The following is a 7,083-nucleotide window of genomic DNA, read 5'->3' as shown; positions in this document are numbered from 1 at the left end:
GAAGTATAGGGAGCAGGGTGATACTCGATGGATGGCTACGCCAAGCGAGTAGTGAGAGGAGGTGGAGAAGAAGCCAAAGAAAGGGGTAGCCAAAAAGGTCAAGACACGATACTCTTAACACTCCTCAATCTACTCTCATGCAAAAGCTATTTTCACCACCCTGCATGCAAGTGTCACCAACATGGAGATGATGATATTTTTTTTGGGGTTGCCACATAGGTCTAATTGGCAAATTTCCAAAGCAAAAATTTGCACTCAAGTCCGAATTTGTTACGTGCCCATTGAATCCACGTGTCACGTGGCTCTAATGCATTGGTGAAATTACCTTTAACACACTTTAACACTTATAGCTTGGTTGGACAAAGGCCTTTTGTAGTTTCTGCGCTACGGCATTGACTATGCTCTTGGCTGGAGAAAGCCCTTCTCACGGTTTCTGGCACTGACTCTGCACTTGGTTGGAGACCTGCCACCGACGCTGCTCATTTAATATGTTTGCCTTTTTGGGAGTGCTTTCAAGTCTTGATTGCTGTGATTGCACCTGATTTTGTGGTTTTGCATGTTACGAAGTGACGAGCGTTGATCGATGTATGTGCTTATATAAGAAGTCTTGGCGGATGGATTGATCTCGAAAAGCTTGTGACTTGCTTGAACATTCGGAGAAAGATGACAGAGGTTCACAAAACTGGTGATTCCATGGACACAATCCGTCCATGGTGCATTGCATGCATCTGGGATGTGGGCGGGCCCATCCATCATCCGTGGATAGTGCCCATGGTGCCCTACTCTCTACACACCCTCGGATCTGTAGCAACTTCGAAAGAGGTGCAGTTTTCATGATTCTTTTTTTGTATTCTTGATTCCGATTTCTGTTTCCTGTTTTGACTTTGTTTTGCACTTCTTGCGTTCGTCCTGAATTGAGAGGAAATATTGTTTTCCTATTATGATTTCATTTTCCCCTATTACGTTCATCCAAAACCAAGGAAATACAATGGCTACATCCAAATTTATAATATTGTGCAACAAAACTGCAACCATTATTCTATGAATCCTATGGGTAACTACAAGGAACCACACTCCCACCTATCTCATAAGGATTGGTATGTTGATTTTTTTCATTGTTCCAGTCCTAATTATCTTGGTATCGCTTCTAATTTTTTGTTCTACTCCTGGGAATGGCCTCAAGTAGACCCTATTTGTAAAAAATAAAGAGTTTTGTAGGGTTTTGTTGGTGGGGTGAATAAGAGGCACCTTTGTTGATATGATGGGGAGGTTTGGACTACGAGTGTTGGCAAATATGGTAAACGCATTTTACTGGAAACAACCTCCAATGATAGCTCCACCAATGGTGTCAAAGCCCATATTTATGGAATCAGGCCCCACTGTATCTATTGGCATAATCAACCACCATTGTACCAGTTTTATGAGTATAGTCATTCATTTAGAATTGAGTTTGACTCTTGAGTTCCATGAGAATTCCAAGGACTACAACAAGGCAATCAATGAAGTTTTCCTGAGGGACCTCACTTAGGCTCATGACCTTCTAAGTTTTGACGTTCTCTATATGGCTACAGAACATGGGGTATTCCCTACCCAACCACCCCTTATAGACCTCTAGTCCAAATTAACCCTAAGTCACAACTTAAATGCCAAGTGGGTCAGGGTCTTCTATTCCCACCTATATACCATAAAATCCATGGAACCCTTCATCGGGACCGGGATGGGTCCCATCATTTCATAACCTCTGCATATGCCTCAAATGGTCCTTACAGGCAAAGCTCTATAGATCTTAGTGGAAGCACAAGGAAGGGGGCCCATGCTATCTCCAATGTTTCTAGAAAGGGATAACAATCCCTCAAGGAGTAAGCCTATCATGATCTCCAAGTTGCTCACCAAATTCTTGGGTGAAGGAGACCCAACCTTATGTAGAGCATTTCAAACAGGTTTGTGAAATATTCTAGTACAATTAGAGATCTAGACATGGTTAATGCATCTAGAGCTCTCTTCTTGTCTAGCCTGGTTGTGTATTCATCTTGGGAGGTTTATGCATCATCTTTGAGCTCTTTATCTGTTATGTTGGATAGCATGACAATATAGGCAGCTTGGACTGATGAAGTGTGGGCAGGCTAAGCTTGAGGATTTGGAAGGATGTCTCATAGATCCTTTTCAAATTCAAAGGGGTTAAAGGTAGGATTCATTGGAATGTGTGTCTAAAACAATGATTGTTGTTGGAATATGCATCCATCCCCATGGGTCATTGGATTACAGGCTATTCTCATGGGTCATCAGATTAGAGGTGTATCCCCACAGGTTCTCGGATTAGAGATCATTGGGTTGTGACTAGCTAGAATGTTGGCTAACCCTACGATCATTAGAATACTTGGCTAATCTTTCGTGTCACCACAACAGTTAGCTAACCCCACGGTCAAGGGGTTAAGGGGCTATCCCTACGACTGACTCCAATCAGTTCATTGCCCCCTTCCTTGATTTTTAAACTCATCCTAGGGGTGTTGGGGGATCCTTGTCAGTTGGGTGGCTTCCTTGATGGAGCTAAACAGGCCTTTTGAAGCCATGTGCTAGATAAGTCTTGATGAATAGACCATGATGCAACATAGATTCTAGGTGGAGTGACTATTATGAGCATCAGCATGCCCTAATGCATTGTCACCTAGTCCTAATCAACTAGTGCTAACCCTTGTTGTTAATTATAATTCTCCACATCATTTTCTGTAGACCTGTGCACGGGGATATGCTTGTAAGGAGATGCCTGCCCTTGGGACTCACCTAGACATAAGGACTATGAATGCATGTGAGTGATTATATAACTGCTTTAGGTCAAGATGAAGGAGGGGGAGAAGATTAGTATACTATTGCACCGATAACCATGTTGAGCAAGATTTGACTTTGTTGGACAAGTGGAATGCTAGCAAGAGTGGTGAGCTACTAGGAGGGGGTACCTTTGAGTTGTGGCTAGGACCTCAGTTGGCATGGTATTTTCCCTTGGCGGGAGCCATGCCTTGACCAATGGTTGGTATGAGGATAGAGCTAGGTTTAAAGTCTTGATGAATAGACCATGATGCAACATAGATTCTAGGTGGAGTGACTATTATGAGCATCAGCATGCCCTAATGCATTGTCACCTAGTCCTAATCAACTAGTGCTAACCCTTGTTGTTAATTATAATTCTCCACATCATGATTCTGTAGACTTGTGCATGGGGATATGCTTGTAAGGAGATGCCTGCCCTTGGGACTCACCTAGACATAAGGACTATGAATGCATGTGAGTGATTATATAACTGCTTTAGGTCAAGATGAAGGAGGGGGAGAAGATTAGTATACTATTGCATCAATAACCATGTTGAGCAAGAGTTGACTTTGTTGGACAAGTGGAATGCTAGCAAGAGTGGCGAGCTACTAGGAGGGGGTACCTTTGAGTTGTGGCTAGGACCTCAGTTGGCATGGTATTTTCCCTTGGCAGGAGCCATGCCTTGACCAATTGTTGGTATGAGGATAGAGCTAGGTTTAAAGTCTATCTTTGATAATCATTCCCATACCTTCTGTGAGATAAAGTTGTGGCTTGCTTTGGGATCCACCAACGCTTCTATGGAATATAGTGTTTGTCTACAAACCTACAACTTAATTGATAACCTAGCAGGATTGATTGTTAGCTCATCAAGGTTATCCTATTTTTCCAAGTGGCCTTGTAAATTCTCATTAGGCCCTTCTGTTTAAGTTTAGCATTTTAGGCTTGAGCCTCTTCTATTTCTTGCTTTTTCATATGTTCTACTTCTACCTTTAACTCCTTTTGTTTATGGATTGCTTGAAGGCTTTGGAGGGTGAGATGGCCATAGTACCTCTTGAGTTTGCTACCATTAATTTGCACTCCATCCAAAGTAGCAATCCTACATGCCCCTTGGGGAGTTATATCAAAACCACTCAATAGGGTCTCATGCCCCTATACTTAAGCCTATGCTTGGTGTTCCTTATGCTATACAAAAGTGCAAGGTCCCCCTCATTTAGATCCTTATTCTTAAGATTTTGATCAAACCATTTTTTATGCCGAGCCTTTTCAATCTTTAAGAAAGAGGCTACCCAAAGCCGAGCCTTATCAAGCTTCTCAAGCTCAATTAAATGCTCGCATAGGGCATTATTTATAAGCCTTTGTTTAGTTGCTATGCATAGGCCATGAACTAGGAATTCCATGGCATCACTTCGTCTGCCCTGAAGGCTAAGCTAAAGGGGTTGCAATTTGTAGCCACTTTATAGATTGGTCAATAACATTTATACTTGAGGCATTTTGGCACTTAATGGCATTGGGGTTGCCATTGTTTTGCCATTGCAGTTGGCATTTTCTTTTGGGCCAGATTTGCTCATATAGATGCATAGTATATGCACATCAGTCAGATGCATTTTGATGAGCCTTTGAGGTTTGGTGGGTATTACCTTCCATTTTGGCATACACATTTGGGTGAACGTGGTATTTGGTGTGATTTCTCTCTTGCAGGTACTAGCATTTGGGATTTTGTTTCATTTACATCATGGTGTCCTCTTCCATGTCTGAAAAGGAGTTTTTCAACATTAAAAGTTTGATGGGACAAACTTTTCTTTGTGGAAATAACAGATAAGGGATGTGCTTATTCAAAAAGAAGCAAATTAAACCCTTGGCAGGGATTGATGCTAAGCCTGTAGATATGTCCGAGGATGATTGGAAGGAGTTGGATGCATTAGCTAACTCTATTGTTAGACTTCATCTTGCCGAGTCAGTCTATTTCACAGTAGTAAATGAGTAGACTATGAAAGATTTGTGGAAGAAATTATGTGCCACTTATGGAAAGGAAATCACTTCTAATAAAGTTTACTTCACGAAGAGGTTGTTTGAGCTGTAGATAAAGGAAGGGGTCTCCATTTCTTCTCACTTGCATGAATTCAATATTATTTTCAGCTAGCTTCAGGCTTACAAGATGAATTTTGATGCGGAGACTAAAGTAATATTCCTGTTATGGTCATTGCCATCCTCATGGGATACCTTTCGTACAACTATCAGTAACTCTACACCTAGTGGAGTACTAAAGTTTGATGATGTTGTGGGTAGCTTGTTGGCTGAGGAGATTAGACGAGAGTCTATGGATGGCAACAAGCAGGATGCAGCCTTAAATGTGCAAAGGGGCAGATCACAATTCAAGGGGAAGTTCTAAGAAAGAGGGAAGTCTGTTACCATTGTGGCAAGAAGGGCCACATGAAAAAGGATTGCTACAAGCTGAAAAGAGAGCAAAAGGATTAAGAAAAAGAATGTAAATTGGAATTCAAATAAGAAGAAAGAGATTCCAAGGGAGGACAAAGGAAAAATGAAGATCGAGGAGATCAATGCAGTTAGTGATAATAGTGACAATGACATTCTCTTAATGTCTGGTCTACCTACATACTTGCTTACCACTTTAGATGATGCATATTCCCAAGATTGGATTTTGGATTCTGGTGCTTCATTCCATGTTACTCCCCATAGGGAATGGTTCTCCACTTATGACAGTGGATAGAAAACGGGTCTGCATTTGTTTTGAAAAATGTGAGATATGTTCCTAAGCTGACCAAGAGTCTTATTTCAGCGGGTCAGCTAGAAAATGCTGGTTTTTAGACCACCTTTGGTTTTCAGAGTTTAAAAATGCAAAAGGGCTCTATGGTTTTGGCAAGAGGTGCCAAGTGTGGGACTTTGTATCCCTTACATGTATTAGGGGTATCTAATCATATTGCAATAATCGAGCAACCAAGTACTTCTTTGTGTCATTGCAAGTTGGGGCACATGAGCCAAAATGGAATGAAACTCTTATGCCGTTTGGATTATGTATCACATTTGAGTTTTTTTGACTTTGAATTTTGTGAGCATTGTCTCTATGGGAAGCAAACTAAATCAGCCCATAAAAGAAGGGGAAAGAAAGAGCTTGAAAGGTTTGATTTGGTGCATTAAGATGTATGTGGTTCCATGCCTACACGGTCATTAGGTGGGACTGAATACTAGACGACATTCATTGATGATGCAACTAGAAAAGTGTGGGATTATGCTATAGCTCGGAAGAGAGATGTGTTCTAGGTATGGTTGGCTTTGGCCAAAAATCAGTCATGTAGAATGCTTAAATGCCTACGAACTGATAATGGTGGAGAGTATATCTCTCATGACTGTCACATCTCCTCATACTCCAAAGCAGAATCCAATTGCAAAACAGATGAACCGTACCATTCAGGAAAGGTTGCAATGTATGCTTTCCAATGCAAGTTGTTTTGGTGGTTTTTGGGTTGAGGCAATAAAGACTGCAGTGCATGGGATCAATAGATCACCTAGTAAGAGTTTGGATGGTGGTATTCTTGAAGAGGCATGGAGTGGCAAGAAGCCCTCTTACTCTCATTTGCATATATTTGGGTGTGAGGCATAAGCACATGTGCCAAAAGAGCTTCAGAAGAAGCTAGATCCTAAGTCTATGAAATGCATCTTTTTGGGTTATGGTGAAAGTGGAGAGATGGGCTATCGTCTCTATGATCCAGAAGCAAAGAAGATCATATGAAGCCATGATGTGGACTTCAATGAGAAGAGGATTCATAAGACATCCATGAGGGATGTGAAAATGAGGAGAATCACTTTCTAGGATGTGAATCCACCTGCATATGTTGATAGATAGCAAGCTATCCATGCACCAAATGTGCAAGAAATGGTGCCACTAGGTACTCCCACAGGTACACAATCAAGGGCAGATGATGAATCATCTATTGGTGGCAATGATATGCCAAATGTGGCTGATATGCAGGCAGGACAACAAGCTAAATTTCCCTTGAGAAGAACATCTAGAGTGTCTAGACCACCTGAGATATTTGTTCTAGGGGCAGACTATGTGATGCATATTGATTGCGGGGAGCCTTTTTGCTACAGAGAGGTTATGATGCACGAGGAACAGTGTAAGTGGGAGTATGCTATGCAATCAAAGATGAATTTAATCATGAAAAATAAGACTTGGGACTTGGTTTCTTTGCCACATGGAAAGAAAGCATTGCCATGTAAATGGGTCTACAAGATGAAGGTAACAGGTGATGCTGTGCC

This window comes from Dipteris shenzhenensis, chromosome 15, assembly GCF_047967505.1.
Source record: "Dipteris shenzhenensis isolate YYH24624 ecotype China chromosome 15, Dip_SZ_1.0, whole genome shotgun sequence".
Taxonomy (NCBI): Eukaryota; Viridiplantae; Streptophyta; class Polypodiopsida; order Gleicheniales; family Dipteridaceae; genus Dipteris; species Dipteris shenzhenensis.
This window is presented reverse-complemented; position numbering follows the sequence as displayed.